This window comes from Lissotriton helveticus, chromosome 6 (genome assembly GCF_964261635.1).
Source record: "Lissotriton helveticus chromosome 6, aLisHel1.1, whole genome shotgun sequence".
Classification (NCBI taxonomy): domain Eukaryota; kingdom Metazoa; phylum Chordata; class Amphibia; order Caudata; family Salamandridae; genus Lissotriton; species Lissotriton helveticus.
Genome location: NC_136067.1, coordinates 1424791322 through 1424812796, shown reverse-complemented (window position 1 = coordinate 1424812796; position 21475 = coordinate 1424791322). Strand labels below are relative to the sequence as shown.

The following is a 21475-nucleotide window of genomic DNA, read 5'->3' as shown; positions in this document are numbered from 1 at the left end:
GGACAGGGTGAGGAGCCCCGTCTCCCCAGGCAAAGGGGTTCCCTTTGTTCCCCGAGGCAAAGGGAACCCATACAAGCAGAACACCACGGACCCCAAGGGGGTGTGGGAAGAAGAAATGAAGAAAGAAGAGGAAGCCCGCTCACACTCAACAGAGGAAACAAGGCCAGGCAAGGGGAGGCCGAAGCACCTCACGCCCATACAAGGCAACAGAACCTCCATCCAAGGACAAGGCAAGGAAGAGGAAGAAGATCAACCTAAAGGCTCCAAGGAGACGAGGGAAAAAGAAAGCAAGCCCCCACACCGGGAACATACCCCGTGGAGAGGGTAGCTGAGCCCATCACAGCCAGAAGTCAATAGACCAGACCAAATGGCGCCAACAGCGATAAAGCAGTCGGAAGGAGAAAGAGTAGCCAGGGGCAACACGAAGACTGCGCAGGCTGCAGCCGCGATGCGTCCATTGGGGCTTAGGGGCGTAGCCCCACTAAGCCTGGATGCACTGTGGCAAGTATTACACATACATACAAATTCACAATAAAGCGCCACAGCGCAGCGCTTCAATACCGGGACACGGGGGGTGGATTGGTATTATGCGGTGCGGAGTGCGCAGGGGGTGGGGGCAGGGCTGCTGGTCTGCTGCAGCTTGAGTGACAGTCTGCAGCAGGCCAGCAGCACTGTGCGCATGAGGATGTTAGGGCTTTGACTTGCCCGAGCATGCGCGACAAACACCCGCAGTGAGAGAGGGTCCGAAGCGCCAGGATTGTCTGGTCCACCTCGCAAAATCCATTATTGGATGCTGCGGGTGGGTGGGGCCACACTGCTCAGCACGGCTTAATCATGGCCAATCTCTGTGTGACTTCAGCATGAAACCATGCAGTGATTGGCCAATGGGGACGCGCCCGCCGTGACGTTCTTGAGTAGTTTGTTGTTTCTGTTTCACATTGTCGCCGTCGCCACGGGCAGAGCCAGCAGCAGCCCAGGCCAGCCCAGCACAGACGTCCGACGGTCCACACGGCAGCTGACTGATGGGAAAGAAGTGGCCTGAGACGACGGTTGTGGGGTTAGGAAGAGGTGGCCAGCAAAAGCTGAAGGCAAGTGATGATACAGAAGGAGAGGGTGAGGTGGGGTGCTGATGCCAAAACAAAGGTGAATCGTATTGGGAGTGTGGAGTGAATGACAGCTGAATGAGTACTGATAATAAGTATAATTTTGAATGGATACCGAGTTGGGAGCAACACCACTGACCTCTTCCGCTGTGTCGCCCCACTGCATCATGGTCTGTGCAGTTCAAGTATTTTATGCAACCCCGAAACTGTCTCTACTGATGAGGGATATCCATCCCGAAACACGAGCTAGGCTCGTGTCTAGAGATGATCAAAATACAAGTACTTACTTGCACCGATTGAGGTGAAATACTTCGGAAATTTGAACTTTGAACTGTTTCTGAAAATACTTGAACTGCACAGACCATGATGCAGTGGGGCGACACAGCGGAAGAGGTCAGTGGTGTTGCTCCCAACTCGGTATCCTTTTGTGTTGGCTCCCGGTAGCCAGATAGCTGACGAGCTCGTTGGAGATGCACCTACGCGCCAGAGGGGCAACGAGGCCCGTGACGGGTGTTTGGCGACCTGTTTCTGCAACCTCGAAACTGTCTCTACTGATGAGGGATATCAATCCCGAAACACGAGCTAGGCCCGTGTCTAGAGATGATCAAAATACAAGTACTTACTTGCACCGATTGAGGTGAAATACTTCGGAAATTTGAACTTCGAACTGTTTCTGAAAATACTTCAACTGCACAGACCATGATGCAGTGGGGCGACACAGCGGAAGAGGTCAGTGGTGTTGCTCCCAACTCGGTATCCTTTTGTGTTGGCTCCCGGTAGCCAGATAGCTGACGGGCTCGTTGGAGATGCACCTACGCGCCAGAGGGGCAACGAGGCCCGTGACGGGTGTTTGGCGACCTGTTTCTGCAACCCCGAAACTGTCTCTACTGATGAGGGATATCAATCCCGAAACACGAGCTAGGCTCGTGTCTAGAGATGATCAAAATACAAGTACTTACTTGCACCGATTGAGGTGAAATACTTCGGAAATTTGAACTTTGAACTGTTTCTGAAAAACCTTGAACTGCACAGACCATGATGCAGTGGGGTGACACAGCGGAAGAGGTCAGTGGTGTTGCTCCCAACTCGGTATCCCTTAGTATAATTTTGAATGATGGTTTGCTTTTAGCTGGTGCACATGCAGTTTGTCTTTTTGAATTAGTTTGAATTTCCAGGCATACGAGGTTGTCCAATGGAGATTAGCCTAACACAACATCAGCAGTAGGTACCAGTGTTTCAGCTCTTTGAGTGAATACCTGAGAAAACAATATGTGGCAGCTAACGTATAAGACTAACAAGCTTTTTAAAACTGTTTGCCAGTCCAGTGACTAGAATTGGGCAGACCATAGTTCTTCACAATTTACAAGGGAGGTTCCATTAGGAAACGATGGCAAGTATCTCGACGAGTTTACTCTTTGTGAAGCAAACTAATAAATCAAATGACAAAGTGTAGTTAGGGCATTCTTTTGAACATTTTATCATTGGAGCATAAAGGAAACTGAATATGTCAATGTTCGGGCTGCCAAGGTTGAGCCAGTCAAATTAGAGTTGGAAGTTGTCTGTGTGCCTATTCCCATCACGACGATATTGTTGTTGTACACTTCAAGGGACTAATGGTTTGGCCACGTTATGGATTAAATTGCGCTCATAAGGGGCCCCGCCCACATAATTCAGATTTAGAGCAAACCCTGCTCTTATAAGACCTATTTTAACATTACATTTGTGTAGGACACTTGCATACCTTAAACGTTTCCTTTTTATTGTTATAGATTATAATTGATGCAATTACAGTACAAATTGATTCTTTTCTATATAGATATATGTGTTGTGTCTACTACGTAAATTTATTTGATTTAGTTCAATGAGATAGGTTATTGATTTATCTATTTAGAAATTCATTATGTCACCACACCAGACACCACAAACAGAACAGTCACGTGCGTAACAGACACAGTATTGAGGTGCGTGGTGTTGTTGCATATGTTTTTAATTTGGCTGTGGTCCGGATTTATTTCTGTTGCGTGTCGCAGCAGCCTCTATACACTAATGTTACAGAGATGGTGTGAAGTCTACTGAACAAAAAGCAATGAGCTCATGATGAAGGTCTCTGGTGGCAAAGAACACGGATATTAATTTTGATCATATAAATATATTATTGAATTGTGTTCTATATCCAGAGCTGAGTGAAACAAGCTACATGTTATCTTATCCAGGGTCAAGCCCGCCACCGCCAGTCTTTACCAAGAGCAAAGCACAGGTTTCACTTACCCTTCCATTCTTTAATTTCAGCAATTCATTGCGGGATTAATGAATGCGGGTAAAAAAACAGCAACATGTCAGCCGGGGGCTTTGTATATCGCTGTGACATCCGTTTATAAACCTGATGGAAAACTCCTGATCCTGGCAATGCTGCAATTTCAAGTGCACTCTACAAACACAGAGTATAAACAGGATCCTGACACTACAGCTCAGAGGTTATTGTGCCTAAAACTGCAGCACTCATGCGGAACTAGACTGGACCTGCTGCAACGCGAGCACCAATAGAGCCCCTGGTCATTGCTGAAATCGGGCTGGTACTGGACACAGTTCCATAATGGAGACTGTAAAGGAGCGCATGAACCCCACAAAGGCGAGGTTGGGTGGCGACTCCCAGGTGAAGCAACCTGAGCTGTTGGAAGGCCGCATAAAACTGTTGTACTCAAGTGAAGAGCTTTTTCGCCATTGTGCATGTGACACCTCTTCAGACAGCATTCCTCACCCCATATCAGTGGGAGGAAAACAAACAGATTTACTGCATTTTGTAAGCTTTTCCCACTCCATGAGGCAGCTGTGGTCATGATCCTAAAGTCTGAGTTTTGTGGTCTCTCCAGTGTCTGCAAGCCAAAGTCATTGACTGTTCCTGCGGGCCATCATACCCCTCATCACTCAGCTTATCAGGGTCTCCGTCACATCCAGAGGTGACCTTCATACCCCACTGGAGACCTGCAGTCATGGGCCAATTCTTGAACAATCTGTGTCCTCTGCTAGCAGAGACAATCAGGGTTCTAAGAGGCCCACTCCCACTAACCTGCTGTGAGTAGGTGGTTACTCCAGCAGGTACTACGTTCGAGGTAGTCGCTAAATGCACCTTAAGCATAAGAAGCATCTAGGCTGCTATGCTGGAGGCACATGGACGCCTAACTTGTGCTCGTCCATGATAGAGGAGTGCCTGAGAGATGACCTTGCACACCTGAATCCTGCCTGCTTTGCCCCAACAGATGGCTGTCTCTGCTGACCCATTGGTCTGGACTACTATTGCTGCCATGCACATAGTGGATTGGCTCTAATTCGGAGGATCTGTCTCATTTGCAATTAGTTACTGTTCCTTGCATGTTTTATTTGTCATTCTCTGGAACCATACGTTTTCTTGGGTAAAGTTAATCCCATTTTTCAGGCTATGTCACTAACAAGGATTGGATTCCGTGCCCAAGGTCCGAAACACCCAAGTATCTCTGTATTCTAGGCGAGTCCTTGCCAGCTGTGACTGACTAAGAGTTATTTACAATGGTGAGTAGATGCAATCAGATTTCATCCTTCTGTGGATGGAGAACTTGGCAATAAAGAGCAGAAGGTGGTTAGAGCTTTTTATCCGTAGGCTCCCATGCCCGTGACTTTTGATTCTCAGTCGATTTGGGGCACAGAAGGGTTCTTTAAGTACTACATTAGTGCAGGGGCTGCATGGTTTTACGCATAATTATTGAATTTGACACTTTTTACACTCAATCCATCAGCTTTTAGAAGGGATAAAGGTTACCCTTTGTAAATCAGGACTCTGAAAATAAAAGCACTGTATGCGCCGACATATTTAATCCCGGTGATCCCAATAGAGCTTACCCCGGATGGAAGAAATAAAAGAACATTTTGGGGTGCTCCTACTCGAAATCATGTTCCATCCCCACTGCGTGACACTGGGAAAGAAGAACGATGGATCGAAGTTTGTCGGATATTGGTTCAAGCACATTATTAGTGTGGTTTGGGTAGTGTTCCACCAGTCCACTTTCTATTTCCTCTGCAAGTCAAAAGAAATCAGAATTATGTTTCCTAAGCCACATTGTCATGGGGACTCACAATGTCTGTTCTGATGCCTGATGCGAGTGCAGGTTTTAGGTGTGTAACCAACCTTCCACGGGTCTGAAAGACACAGCTTGGGTGACTCTGTAGAGGGTGTTTATTAGAGGGGGGTGTGCTTGAAGAGAGATATGAGCATGCCCCGCCTCTCGAAGGCCCAGGCTGAAGTGAAATGCCCCCCCCATGCCTCACTCCGTGACCGTGATAAGAGCCTAGGGCGGGAGTCAGTTGGAGAGTGTTTGGGAGGCCTGGCTGCACCATAAAGCGGATTTGCATTGCTCTGGGTCTGATTCTGCATGATGAGCAAATTTTGCTGATCTGCATAGGCCATTGTTGTGAAATCAATACATACATTTGCCTCCGGCCTGTATTTGCAAATATGTATTTATAGTAGGCTAGGTGGAGTGAGTGAGTGAGTGTACGAAGCTCTGTGGTTATACTGAATAAGCAGCTACCTATGTTATGCCATCTATTAATGTAATACCTGCACTTTCACAATTGCTTTATTAACCTTCCTGCCTTCTCAAATTTGCTTGAAAATGCACGATTTTTCTTCTCTATTTTAAAAATGTTCTCAGGGGGGTTACCCCCCAAATCCCCCGTATGGGGTTCGGGCTCGCTCGCTGCGCTCGCTCGCTACAGTGCAGTATGCAAATCAGTTTGCACCCCACCACTTTCAAATGTCACCAGTCGTCCCTGGCAGGCTGCACCTGAAAGAGGGAGGAACACAAATCCATCTCAACCCCCAGGACAGAGAACATGAAGGCAAAGAAGGGCCCAGACACTCCTCAGACAGGGGTCCGCACACACGACTCAAAAAGAAGTAGAACCACGATGCATCAGTGCAGCGACCCCGGGGAAGGACACCCTGGCGCGTCACCAAGGCATTCCAATACAATAAGGGAATTGCACCTGCAACGCACTTAAACGCCAAGGAGATCAGAGGCCCGAAGGCGACCACAGAACAAGCTATATAACAGCTACCACTACCCCACATAGGGTATGTTAAGTCCCAAGACCTTTTGAACCCTCTTAGGAAGAAACATCCACAGCAGAGGACAACAGAAAGAGCCACGGTGAAAACCCCCAGCAGAAGGCTTGTCAAGCAGCCAAAGAGAAAAAAACAGAAGGCCTAATCTCAGACCCAACCTGTTGTAGATAACCCAAAGCAAAAACACATAGTCAAGAAGGGCCGGCCAGCAGCCAAGGGAACCATAGTCCCAACAAAGAGGACTCAAATGCACATGAAGCACACAGATCACACAACTGGGGTGACCTGCCCCAACGAAACGAACAGCACCCAAAGACCAGATAGGAGGAGGAGGAGGAGGCCAAAGCCCCACCAAGAACCTCTGGATGGCCGAGTCTGCCAGGGTGTGCCATCGAAGGGAAGGTCTACCAGCCATTTCCGAACATTTTCCGGGAACACACTGTCCCAAAGCCAAGCATGGCGGCGAAGGGCAACCGAAGAAGCCATGGCACGACTAAGCATCCCCGAGATGTCCAGAGCGGAGCGAAGAATAAATGCCACCAGCTTCCGGCCTTCCAACGCATGGTGCCGAAAATCAACCCCAGCATCCTCCTGAGAAGTGGCAGATCCAAGGGACACTGCCGAGTCCCACAAGCAAGAGGTGGCCCTAGCCAACACACAAAGTGTTAATGGCCCGCAGGGCCGCACTGGTCGAAGGGAACATTTTGCACCCCCATGAGTCCAGCCAGCGGGCCTCCCATGATGGTGGACACATCAGCGGCGGCAGGGAGGGAAAGGCAGTCCGCAAAAGGGGGCTTGAGGCAGAGGGGTGGAGGGAAAGACACACCGGGTCACGCGGTGCTGGAAGGAGCCGGTGCAGCAGGTGTTGGGGCACCGGATCCCCCGTGGCAGGGCGCCTCCAAGCCCCCATCAGAGAAGAATGGAGTAACCCTCAAAGGGAAGCAGCAGCTCCCGTGCACCAGAGCGCTGGTGGAGAACTTCCAGAAGATGATCCGCGGGGAAATGGGCAGCCGGATCACCCATGTGCAAAATACCCACAGCCATGGAAACAGCGCGATCAAAGGCCGCACCCTCCTCCGTAGGGCCCCACAGTGGGGAAAGCAGCTCCTCCGTAGGCGATGGCTGTAAGCTAAGGCAGCCGTCCCATGAGCCAATCGGAGTGAGGAAGGGCCAGGTCCGGAAAGGAGAAGGAGGGACCAAGGAGTGGGGGATCGGTGGCTCCTCCGGCGAAACCTGCGGCCGCAGCAACGGCGAGGAGCCGTCCTTTGATGACGTCGGGGAAAAAGCCACGACGCGCCGGCCCGTCTCTGGCGAGGACGTCACCAGCAGGCACCCAACCTCCGGGGAAGAGAGGGCATCCTAAGACGAGTCCACGACCCGACGCCTGTCCGGTGCCGTAGAGTCCGCAACCTTAGGCAAGACGTCATCGTCATCCGGTGCCAAAGAAGATGCCGGACAGGCCTCCTCCACACCACACGGTGCAGGAGACAGGGGCTGGGCCGGAGCCGAGGCGGCAAAGGGACGGCGCCGACTCAAACTCCGACGAGGCAGCCGCCTGCGTGGAGGGACGAGAGGGACCCGGGGAGTGGCAAGGAGTCCCGCACCAGCCTTGACCCATGAGGGGGCGAGAGGGACCCGCCAACCCTTGTGGCGCCGCCAAGGCCAACTCGACCTCTGACACGACCTCCGACGAGGCAGGCGCCTGCGTGGAGGGACAAGAGGGGCCCGGGAGGGACAAGAGGTTCCCCGCCAGCCTCGACCCATGATGGGACAAGTGGGGGGGGGGGCGGGGGAGTGCCGACCCCTGTGCGCCGCCAGGGCCAGCAGCTGCCGGCACCGTAGCAGCGTCACCTCGGCCTCAGACAAGATTGCCGCCTGTCCATAGGGCCGCGAGGGGCTCGGGGATGCGACCTGAGCCCCGGCAACCTCCCACAACACCACAGGGAAGCAGAGGCGCCGTGGTCTGAAGGAGGGACCCCCGAAGGGCTGCATCCCAATGCCACCACATCCTCCAAGCCTGGAACCGTGCCAGTCGGCGCCGGGGCCTGAGCCGCTAGAGATGCCACGGAGGGCCCCAGCACAAAACAAGGGATCTGCCGACGTCCCAGGAGGGGAAGGAGGAGGAGGAGAAGCCAGCGAGGCCTGCAAAGCCGCCGCAAATGTCTCCATCTGGGCTCTCGACGTCCCCTCACCAGGAAACAGTGGATGGGGGGAAAATAAGCAGGCCGCATCACCCGCGGATAGCACATGCCCCCAACAGGCCAGAAACCAGCCCTCGGGGACAAACTGCGACACTTACCAACAGGGGAGCGACGCTCTTGCGGCTTAGGAGAGGGATGAGGACGACGACGACGATGGCTGCTTCGAAAACCTTCCGAAGAAGCTGATTGAGGTGACGAAGTCGATCTGGACATGCGAGCCGAGAGAAGTTTCATCCGGCGCTCCCGCCGCGACTTCGGCTTCAACTGCTGGCACGCCTCGCAATCAGTGGAGTCGTGATGTTCCCCAAGCACCACGGTGAGGGTCCGTCGCCCACATCAGGCATCCACAAGACGAACACGTCTTAAAGCCCGAAGGCATCCGCACACTGTTCCCACAAATACACGGCATAGCGAAGGGAAAGGCCTAACCAGATTCACGTTGCATGCAGAAAAGGAAAAAACTGATGTAGGCGCGCCGGGGTGGACAACGCCTGGGCAGAGTCGCGTGATGCCGTACCCCCGCCGCGCACAGATGCTGTGGCAAAAAAAATTCCGGATCCAGTCTCACACCTGGGGATAATTCTACATTAAGGAATCTGCTACTAGTAGTCTCCATCAGATAGCCACTCCTCTTAAACTCTGTATCCTGTGCCCATTTCAGAAATACATAGTTTTCCTTGATGCCCTTTTTCACTCTACATATTTCACCATATTAATTGGTCTATAGTTACTCTGTACACAAGGAAAAACCATTCTATGGTGCAGCTCAGTTGTTCATTCTTGGGACCTTGGTTTCTTAGAGAACCTATAAACCCTATATGTCTCTGCAATCAGAAGGGTCTAGGGAACATACCAGTATATTGTTTTTGTACACTAACCATTGTGACAAAAAGTTACCGTTGAAAATGTTGTTACAAATAGCCTTTGTTTTCTATTAATTTTCAAGATTTCTTTATTTCAACAGCTGTTTTCTTTGTCAAAACCTTGAGGGATCTACACATGTGACCCTTTGATGAATTTTAATGTTGTTGACTTTTCAGAAATATATAGCTTTCCTGGATTACCCATGGGTTTCACACTGGTTTCCACCACAAACAGGAAGCAGGTTGAGAGCACAAAAATAGCAAAATTGGGCTCTCTTTGAAAAATGCCAAAACTGTAGTACAAATTTAGATTTTACTATTCAGCTCTGCATGTTCCTGAAAGCTTGTTGATGCCATTTTTGGGAGAAAAAAAGCAGGGTACAAGTGCTTTGAAAAAAGTATCTATTTTTCTCAAAAAACGTAGAATCTAGCTTCATTTTAAATATTTTCTCGGTGCCTTCTAGGGGAATCCACAAACTGTGGAAAAAGGTGATGTAATTTTGGCATGGATAAGTTATGTAGAAGAAAAGCTATGCAGCCCTGTTAGGCCTGACTTGTCCAGCGGGTTTATCCTCAGACTTTTTGCCCTTCTATTTCTGACCTGTTTTTGTTGGTTTTTTGACTCTGGGCACATTACCACTGCTAATCAGTGCTAAAGTGCATATGCTCTCCCTGTAAATTGTTATGATGGATTGGTGTTTCCATGATTGGCATATTTGATTTACTGCTAAGTCCTGCGTACAGTGCACCATGGGACTTGAACTGAGGTGTGTGACATGTCCTGATAGTGAAATACAGTGTATTTCGTTTTTCACTATTGTAAGGCAATCTGTCCCATTGGATAGAATAGGAGTTTATTTATAACATCTTACAAATATAACTTCATAGTGGACAAAATAGAAAGATGGACTTTAGTATGCCGGAACTCAGAATATAAAAATGCATCTTTTAGTAAAGATCATTTTTATATTGTATGTTTGAAAATACCACTTATAGAAAGTGGGTATTGTCTTGCTTAGCCATCCTGTGTGCCTCTGCTGGTTTGTGGATTGACTGTCTGGCTTTGGAGGACAGGGGCTGGGGATGTGCATTCTCTCAGACAGCCAAGGGGGTGGGAGGAGGGGTTGATGTGTGTCCTGCTTTTCCTGAATGAGACATGGCTGGGCTGAAAAGACCTGGGCTGCACTCATTATGGGGAGGAGATTTCTTTCACATCTGAATGGGCCTGGTCTGCTTTGGACAATGCGGTCGCATCCTCCTTCCAGGGAGCTGCACCAGAGAGGACAGAACTGGTTTTGGCTGAGCAAATAGCTTCTCTGCCACCAAAGAACAAATGAATTTGTGCTGTAAATGTTGGGGCTCAGACCCCTGAAGTTTAGACTACTTCTGGAATTCAAGAGGAACCTCTGCCAAGGAAAAGAGCTGGGAAAGCTGAAGGAGAAGTCCCGCACCTTTGCTGTGTGCTGTCTGGGGTTGGCCTGCAGTGGCTGTTTTCTGACAATGAGAGGACTGTGTGTGTATCCTGCGTGTAAAGTGTCTTCAAGGGCTTGAAGTGGAGCCTGCCCCCTGTTCAAGAGGTCTCAGGAACAGCAGAGACCTCACCATTCTTCTGGGCAACGTCTACGGAACCGTTGGTTTCAGTCGCTGCAGAAGAAAGGAGCAGCCGACTCCGTCACAGAGTCCATTGCAGGTTTCCGTGTTGTGAAAGCGCAGAAGGTTCTGCCGGACTTCATACCGCATTCTTGGTCTCAGCGATGCCATCTGGATGATCGTCACCGAGGCGTTGCTTACACTGTGTCCTGTGGGCACCGCACTCCTCACAACCTCACTTCATCCTGCCAGGACATCACCGACCCGAACATCGCTGCACGACCCGAACATCGCATGCATTGCAACCTGCCAGCACTGCATCAAGCACCGCCTCACCCCGCACATAAGCCTCGGTCTCACCGACACAGTCTAGATGATCGTCACCAAGCCGCTGCCTGCACCGCGTCATGAGGGCACTGCACCCTGCACGCTTCCATTTTTTGCAAAGCAACCGTGAGGGTTGCCCCAATTGACTTGCACCAACGTGTTGGCCGCAACGAGAAAGGTACTGTTCATGAGTTTGTCAAGGCTTTAGCTGGCCTGTACAGACGCAGTCAGCTGGAACTGTTAAGACTGGTGTTTTCAGCATTGAGGTAGCCCCCGACGGAGCTATTAACTCGGAAAAACTGTGTTTTGTGGATATTTCTACAATTTTAAGGTTTTCCTGCAACACTGCACTTTCTCCAGACTTGCATTGTAGATTTTGTTTGTTTTTGGTCTTGTTCGGTTTAGATAAAGAATTGCTTATTTTTCTAAACTGGTGTGGTGTCCATTTGTAGTATTTTCACTGTGTTACTGTATGCATGCACAACTGCTTTATACACTGCCTCTGAGATAAGCTTGTGCCAAGCTACTAACGAGGGTGAGCAGGGGTTATTTTAGAAGAGTACCCTCCTTACCCTGATTCGGAAGAATGGATCTCTACTTGGACAAAGTTGCAAACCATTGCCAACAAGAGACCCCCATTTCTAACAAGCCCTAAGCGCAAACTACTCCAAATAGCTAACAAGGTCTCAGTACAGAGGCTTAGGGGGCACAGTTAAGGGGTTAGCTTCACAAACATCCTCTGTTGAGAACTTCATCCCTCTGTTGCAATCTGCTCTGTGCTCAACATCTTTAGTAATGTATATTGCTTACTTCAAGTCTGACTGAAGGCCAAATGTTTCTCCTGGCTCCTGAAATTGTTTGTGTATCTCATCAAATGATCGGAATCAGAGACTTGCATAGCCTGCCAGATTTTCAGATTGTTGATAGACCATTCAACACACCTACATGGCTAATCACTTTCCAATTTTTTCCTTGCAACCTTCCAAAGAATGTATGCCTCTCTGAAAAATATCTTTGTCAAAAATATGTTTTAATGTCATCTACAACACATCCTCTTGTACTTCTGCACAATCACGACCCCTAACTGGTATCTTAGGCAAACTGCCATAGAATTGCCTACCTGAAGGCACACTGCTAAGGACAGTCACGGGGGCATAGTGGTGAGCTACAAAACATGCTGCAGGGATGGCAAATGGTGCCACAGAAGCAGAGCCTTGAGATGACTGCATTCATTGCGTTACTAATATGGAGTATCTCTTGGATCCTTATAACAACATTGAAATAAAAATGAAATGTTCTTTCAAAGGATTACTAAGGGAGAAAGCAGCAGCAAACCTAAAACAAATTAGCTAGTCCACATAACAGGGATAATGGAGTCAGCATGCCACTTAAACACTCTACTTCCTTGTATATTTCCATCATGCAGAATGAAGAAGATAACGCACAAACCACTGCAGAAATTATGTGACCAATACAAAGCAGTGGGTGTGAAATACACAAAGATTTTGCTGTGGCATACTCTTGTAGTAATCCTGGCATCATCCTAAATTCTAGGAGTAAGCCAGGAATACAACCTACATATGGCAAAGTCGTTGGGAATCAGGCCCAAATTGGACTGATTACAAATACATTTGAGACACAAAAGCGGCATCTACAGGCAATATAACACCTTTGCATACATCATAAAATATAAGCCACCACAACAAGCACCAACGAGATACTACCAATATATCACCAGAATTCAGCATAAATAATTACTTAAATATCAGCTTCAAATATAATATGGAAATGTGAGAATTTTGCAGTAAATATCCATTTGTCAATCTATGAAAATATATGTTGTTTAGGTATTTTTCCAGGACTTGGTTAAGGCGTTCGGTTTGACCATTGGTCTGGGGATGAATCCTAGAGGAGGGGGCTACCTCTATATGAAGAGATTTGCAGAAGTGTTTCAAGAACAGGGATCTATACCGAGGACCTCAATCAGTTAGAATGACCAGTGTAAGGCCAGTGCAGACTAAAGACTTCCAGTATGAAGATCCTTCCCAGTTCTTTTGCAGTAGGCAGTTTCATCAGGGCGGTGAAATGAGCCATCTTGGAAAATGAGCCCACTGTTACCACAATGACTTGGTTTTCTGCAGTCGGGGGCAAGGAAGAGATAAAATCTGTGGATACCATATGCCATGGTGTAGGAGGGACAGGCAGAGGTTGAAGAAACCCATAGGTCTGGTGTGAGGGGTCTTGGCTTGAGAACAGGTTGGACAGGAGGACACAGATTTCGGTGTCGTCTCGTATTGTTGGCCACATAGGATTGAAGCATTTCCTCATAGGTATTTTGAAACCCCAGTGTCCTGCAGTGGGAGAGTTGTGACTCATTTGGAAGACTTCTATCAGCACCCTTTTTGTAGTGAGGAATAACACCTTTTCCTTAAAGTAACGCTTGTCACGTTGGTGGAGCCAATTGGTCTCTTTCTTCCATTGTTCTATGGTTAGTGTTGCTTAGTCTGACTGAACAACGTCAAGTAATGATTGAACGGTACCAATAATGCGCTGTGTTTTTATAACGTTTTGCTGAGGAATAGTAAGACTTTAGGATATTAACGTAATAGAGCATCTGCTAGTTGTTTTGAAATCCATGTATGTAGGTAATAGAGAAGCCATATTGGCTGAAGAAATAGGCCCACCGTGCTTGGCAGCTATTCCAGCACTGAATACTGTGAAGATATAGTAGATTCCTATGGTCTGTCCTGATTTCGAATTGATCTTTAGTACCCATTAAGAACTGTCTCTATTCACGACAGGCTAGTTTCATTCTAATAGTTATCGCTTCAGAACAGAATAATTTCTCTCGCAATTTCACAGGACATATGATAGATAAAAAGCAGGGTGTTCCAGACGATCATCTTCTTGCCTTTGAAGTAGAACAGTCCCTGCTGCCCTGTCTGAAGCATCCAATTCCACTATAAATTTGTTGTTTGTATCAGTATGGTGCAAAATAGGAGCTTCAGTGAAAGGCCTTTGAGTACTGAAAAGCCTTTTTTGCAGTCTCTGTCCTCTTAAATCCCTGCAGAAGGTTTTCCTTTTTTAAGGTTTGGGAAATAAAACTTGTTTGGTGGGCACAATTATCAATGAACTTGCAATAAAAATGTGTTAATCCCAGGAAACACTGGGTTTCGTTAATGGTCGAAGGTGATGGCTGATCCAAAATAGCCTTTATCTTTTGTGGATCCATGGCAATCCCTGTCTTGTTGATTCAGTAACCCAAATATTCCACTTTGGAATGGTCAAATTTAAGTTTTTCTGGCCTACAGAACAGATTGTTCTGGCCTAATGTTTCCAAGACTTAAGTGAATTGTGAACGATGAGGGGCATGATTAATAGAATAAACAAGAATATAATCTAAATATATTACAACAGTCTGGTTTAGGAGATCAGCAAAAACACTATCCAAAAATCTTTGTAAAATAGAAGGGGCAGTCAACCCGATGGGCATGACCCGATAGTTGAACTGTCTCAGGGGTGTTCGAAATGCAGTCTTCAACTCATCTCCTACTTTAACTGAAATGAGATGATACGGACCTCGGAGTTCTAGTGTGGTGAATAACTGGGCCACTCTGGCGGATTACAATATGTCCTTGATAAGCGGCAAGGGATAAAGATATTTAATAATGATTTTATTCAGTCCTATTAAATCTATACACAGCCGTAGATTGGTGGTCTTCTTTGGCATGAAGAAGAGCAGTGCACCGGCAGGCGATGATGACCATGTAATTAGATCGCTTTCAAGATTTTCTTCAATGTATTGCCTCAGTGTTTCCTTTTCTGGTTCATGAGAAAATATACGCTTCTGAAAGGCACTGTGGTCCCAGTTTCGAGTTCTTGGGTTTCTGTAACATGTCAGCATACAATTGATAATGAACAGGGATCCTTGAACCATATTTATGGAGTTACTTGCTTCTTCCTTCAATATGGGAACCTCTTTAGGTGACCAATATCCCTCAGTAGCGTAACAAAATGGTTGACAAAAATGTGAGGACAAGGAGATAGTCGTGGTTTCCCTGTTGAAATAGGGATTGTGCCTGATCAGCCAAGGGATTCCCAATATCAAGACATGGTTCGGAGCGGCTTTAAGATGGAAGAACAAGTATTCCAGATGCCTTCCGAAAGTAAGCCATAATGAAAGTGTCATTTATTTGACTGGCCCGAAGACAAGAGGTGCTCCATCCACCGTATTCATCTGTTCAGGCATTTCCTTAGGAACGCAGAGTATTTGGTTTTATGTGGTGCAGCTCTTGTCGTGATACAGTCCGCTGGCCCGCAGTTTAACAGGGCTAACATTCTTTCCTCTGTATCATTGGGTAGCCTCAAGAGCATAGGTAATAGAAAAAGAGCTTGAGGTTTCTTTTGAACAACAGATTGAAGGTATACCTGACCATCATGCCCTCTCCCTTCATACAGCGGGCGCAGCTCAGAGTTTTCCAATGGCTTTGGTGCACAAATAGGGTAGTTACGAATCATATGTCCTGAAGAACCACAATATAAGCATAACCCTTGTTTCCTCCTATGTTTTAATTCAGCTTCGGACATGGGTTTTCAGGCTAAACCTTTCTGCATAGATTCTTCTCCTATCGAATGAGAGGGTTCAGGCCGAGAAGCATCCATTTTGCAAGTAGTAGGATGTGCTGTTCCTGTATATTGCTGGAAACTAACTTTGCTCTTCTCTAGCCGGTGTTCATTGAGACGGTGTTCAACTGACAAGGCCAAATCCTTCAGACCAGCCATAGTATCAACTGGAGGTGATACACCAATTTGTCCTTCATTTCTTATCGAAGACCTCGGTGAAAAAGAGCAACTAAAGTGTTTTCCGCCACAGTGGTCTCTGCAGCTAGCCTCTGAAACGAGTTATGCATTGCAGAACATATTGGTTTCCTCACTGGATATCATACAGGGCTTCCTCTGCTGAGGTTTCTAAGTCTGGTTTTTCAAACATTTGTTTGAACGCAGAGACTAGTGCTGTGTAATTGGACAATAATGGACCTTCTCTGGCTACCATGGGTGTCACCCAGACCAATGCAGGACCAGATAAGGCAATGATAAGATATCCAACCTTAATTCTATCCACTGAAAACTGGGTTAAACAAAAGGCAAAAAAAGACTGTCAATGAAATCAAAAATTCATTCAGTTTGTTTGGAACACCGGCATAATGAGGAATGGTGGTTGAGACCATTGGTACATAAGATGTCCTAGTTGCAAGAACTTGCTGTAACGCTAAACTTTCATCTCACAATTGTTGCAAATCCTGGAGTTGTTGCTGGACAGTCTGCATTAGGGCTTGTGCTGCCTCTGCAGATCCTTCTGGAGGCAATGCTTGAGGAACCTCCATGGTATCAAGATCAAAATGGGTTTTTTGGCATTGCCATCTGTCACGTTCATGGTGAGAAAGGAGAGTGTATTCAAACAGTTACTTGCCGTGACTAAATGCTTTCCATCACAACTGTTCTTAAAATCTTGTTTAAGGCTCTGATTACAGTTCATGGTGTAATTTATGTTCTATTTTTAATACTGTTCTCTCACTTGAAAAGTTGATGCACTTAATAGAAAACAGCTTTTAAATTCGCCGCTCGCAGATAGTTTATTTTAGAAATACCTGCTTGGGGGACTAAAGCTTGTTCTTCTGACCTCGCGGTCCCCGAGCCCGCATAATCTCTGGAAGGTCAGCGCTCTAGTCTCTCGCGTTCCAAGGGATAAAAGCCACGCTGGCGCGTGCGCGCCGAAGGCGTTCCAAAGGCAAGCCTGTCTGTGCCTGGAGCACCTCCAGTGTCAGAACCCCTGGCCGTTTTGGATCCCACCAGCGTGTCAAAGCACAGATTATGGCACTCAGAAGTGGTGAGTGCTGCGGCCCTAAATTTGATCTTGGTAAGGAGAGTGAGGAGTTTTCATGCAGGGCTTTTTCCTCTTGATGTGAACTCGGATAAGGAGGTCGGGGACACTGAGGGGTCAGGGTCTGAGGAGAAGGGGAGGAGCTACTTCTCCCTCAGACAGAAGTACTGCAGCCAACAGCAATAGTCGGGTCGGCTGCTATGGGGTAGGAGGGCAGGCACCTTTGTTAAAATGCTTATGGCTAAACATGAGATCGTTGATCAAGCATAAGTATGATCTTGAATGCCTGCTCCAGGTCTCTGCACTAGACTTAGTTTTCCTCACAGAGACTTGGACTAGTCAGGCCTCGTCCCCGGACTAAAATAGCGCCCTCCCGGCAGGATTCTCAGTAGTCAGTCAGGATAGGATAGGGAGTACAGGTGGCGGGATAGCAATAATTCATCGTGACAACCTGAAGGTGTATAGTGAGCCTATTACACAACTGCCTGCGGAGGCATTTAATTTTGTGGTAAAAATTAACAACATTTCCTCAGTACTGGGATACTTCAGTGCCCTAGAGCCTCTTTTTCCCTGGCTCTACAGACCCAGCTTGAATCTTTTACAGATTCTAACTCACTAATCATTTTAGGTGATTTTAACTTCCATCTGGAACTTAACAACAATCCAGATACCAGTCGGATTCTTGATAATTTAGCAGCTTATGGTCTCCATCAAAAGGTGGCGGCCCCCACACATCTGGTGAGACATACACTTGATGGGATCTTCACCACTAACCTGGATGTCACACTGAGTATTCCTGCCCCTTTTTCCTGGACTGACCATGTTGCAATTAATTTTAATGTTCACTACTCATTATTCACACAGCTGGATAGAGGGAAGCCAGAGAGCATAAAAATCAGGCAGTGGAACAAAATCCCAGGCACTGAATTGAAGCAGGTACTGAACAGTTGCCCCCTGGTTCAGGTCCAGGATAACGAGACAGCTAGTTAATTTCACAGCTGGCTAGCCCAGGCTGTAAATAAATTGGCCCCACTGAAAGAAATTAAACCTAGAAGAGCGCTGGCACCATCTCCTTGGTACGGTCCGGAACTGAAAAAGCTGAAAGTTTTATGCAGGAAAGCCGAACGTACTTCGAGAACGGAATATAGGAAGGAACATAAGAGATCCTACAATACCGCACTTCAACAATATAAAGAAGCCATTATTTTAGCAACAAAAACCCCCTATTCAGCTAAAATAACGGAGGCTGCTAACTCTACCAAGCAACTTTTGAAAAATGTTGAAGTACTATCGAAATTGCGTCAGAACACTTGCTTTAGTCCAGATTCCGCTTTTTGCAATAAAATGGCCAATTTCTTTCACAGTAGTATCAATATGATTCATGATGAACTACGGAAAAACAGGCAGGGAGGCATTGACGGTCTATCTGTTATCATAGAGGATACGTTGTTGCACTGTCAGCTGAACTTGTTTCGCCCACTTACTCCTATTGAAGTAACTAAATCTATATGTTCCACCAAGTCGGGGTCACCATGGGACCCCTGTCCTCCGACTGTGATACATCAAGTGTCCCAGATCATTAGTAAACATCTAACTCCCATTCTAATCAGGTGATCACTTCTGAGAGTTATCCAATGGTCTGGAAAAAGACCTGTATCAGACCCATCTTGAAAAAGCCAGCACTTGACCCATTAGAGGTTAAGATCCATCGCCCTATATCGTGCCTACCGATGGCTGCCAAAATCCTTGAGAGAGCAATTAACCAGGAGCTGACATCTTACCTAGTCAGCAATAACCTGCTGGATTGCAATCAGCATGGCTTCCAGTCAAGCCACTCGACCGAGACGGTGTTAGTTGTACAACGGAGGAGATCCGGAGACAGGTGTATTGAGGGGGCAGAGAGTTCCTAATGCTCCTTGACCTATCAGCAGCATTCGACACAGTGAATTACACGGTGTTGGTGCAAAGGCTGAAGGCGGTGGGGATCAGGGTGGCGGCTCTGTCCCTCCTCTCCTCTTTCCTAGTGGATAGGGAGCAAACTCTATACTGGGAGAGTCTGCAGTCAGTAGCCTTCCATCTGCCATGTGGAGTACCACAGATTTCAGCACTGTCACCAACGTTCTTTAATATCTATGTGATCCCTCTCGTCAGTCTCATTAGACAGCATGGGTTCTCAAAAAAGTCGGAGCAGGTAGCTGCTAGATTCCATGATTGTCTGAGGCACATCATGAGCTAGATGAGTAATAACTTCCTTAAGTTCAACACAGATAAGACGGAGGTCATGGAGTTTGGTGGTGGTGCGTACCTGTGGAATCACACATGGTGGCCGGTAGAGGCGGGCATTTGCCCAATACCATCTATTAAAGTTAAGAACCTGGGGATCATATTTGAAGATCAACTGGGGTTTTCTGCTCAGATCAACCATGTAACCTCCACCTGCTTCTACATTTTTAAGCTACTGCGGAAGGTGTTCCCTTTTATTCCTCAGGAGCTTCATAAAACCGTCATTGTGGCCTGAGTCTTATCCCAATTAGATTACTGCAACGCTCTTTTCGTGAGTATTGACAAGGCACAGAAGACCAAACTGCAGTTCATACAAAATGCTGCTGCACGAATACTCCTGAACATCCCAAAAGGTCACCTCACTTTGGCAGCTATTAGGTTGTTACATTGGCTTCCAATACAGCAACGCAGGGATTTTAAGGCCTTATGCCTTGTGGATAAGACTGTATACGGTGGAGGGGATTCCGATCTGCAAAATATCTTTCAGTGGTATATTCCCAACAGAAGTCTCAGATCGGCTAACTCCGGCCTCATTTGTACCACTAAAGCCAGTAGAGCTAGATGGGGGGGTAGAAGCTTGTTACATTGTGCAGCTAGGTTGTGGAACCAATTCCCCATTACACTCAGACTTCAACCAAGCATGACAGTTTTTAGGAAGCAAATAAAAACATGGCTATTTCCGGGGTTTTAACTGATTAGTTTTATATTCTCACATCTCTTTTCTCACTTTTAGCGCCAAGACGCCTCGGCATTCGAGCGCTCTATAAACTATAATCAAATCAAATTATAACTTCTCTTCCACATTTGGTGGACTGGGATGGTTTCGGATTCCGGTTCTTGCAGGTCTGTCCGAGGTAAGGGCAACCCTTTCCAGTAGCCACAGTGCTGCTGACAATGTAACCCCAGAGCAGACTATGCCTTCCAGATGAAGTCCCAAAGAGGAAAAACCCTGAAGGGAAAATAACTTATACTTCAGGCAGCGGCATCAGGAATGGAAAGGAGGCGATAGAAGACTGACACTGGTGAAGCCAGAATAAATCAGCAAGTAACAATCAGCCCAGAAGACAAGAAACTTGAGAGAACACAGGGACCAATGAAATTCAAATAGGGTCAGGAAGCGCCAACAGGAACGTAGATACCTCAATCAGGAGTGAAGATTCAACAACACAAGCAAGTACACACCAGCAGGAGCAGGGAGTGTTGCAACATAAGGAAATTAAATACTTTCCCCTTATATACCTGCAGATAGGATTTGGATAGGGAAATATTAGTGAAAGAGACAGATAGGGTCGCCATTTTAAAATGGTTTAACAGAACCCTTTCCAAGGCATTCCAGGAGCAAAACTGTTGGATCATGGGGAAAAGACTAGTAGGAAGATGGCCCCCATACTAGAAAATGGCTGCTGGAATGTTTGTTATGAGCAAGTAACTCAATCTGTGGGTGGACCTGCACACCCTAGTAAGTGCGTTTTGCTGAAATTTAATAAAGTATAATGAGAAAGTGTCTACCTCTTTGATTGCGTGCTATCTCACTGAGAGGCTAAGCTCTGACCTCTGTGTACTGCTAGACTCAATTGAGGTTTGGGGATGCCCCCAAGCCTGAGTGCTGCACAGCTAGTGACCTCCAGGTCTTATTAATATTTAACCATTCCTAAGCAAAGTTTTACACAGTGTACATATAAGTTCCACACAATGTAATTTTGGTTATATTTGATAACCTTGTATTCGCCTTATTTTTCGCAGAAATAAATATAAACATGAAACTTTTGTATTGCCACACCTTTGTGTAGCTTTTCAACCTAAATCTGTAACAATCATTCCACAAAGTACAATGTCTGTGAGTTCCTAACATTCAAAAATGACCATTTTGCTTTAAAACCAGTTTTTCTTCAATCCCAATGCATTTCGGGTCTTTATAAACCCTTCCTCAGGGGTATTCTATGAAAATCATAATTGAAACTTGCATCACAATTAGTATGCAGAGATCCTCTGTATGGAACTACAATGAAAACATGAAATTATGATGAGAATATATTTTACAAGAAGGATTTGCACTCAAAATGTCTAATGTTGTGCCATGTGTACCGCATACCAAAAATATGTAAATGTGAAATGCCTCTTAAAAGTCG

General features: G+C 46.8%; 1 protein-coding gene across 1 annotated transcript in view; it reads right to left on the bottom strand.

Annotated features, from left to right (window-relative positions):
* The window catches only part of ENPP1 (ectonucleotide pyrophosphatase/phosphodiesterase 1), a 739100-nt gene that overhangs the window by 177051 nt on the left and 540574 nt on the right, over positions 1–21475 (bottom strand). The gene's annotated exons all lie outside the window — the stretch shown is intronic.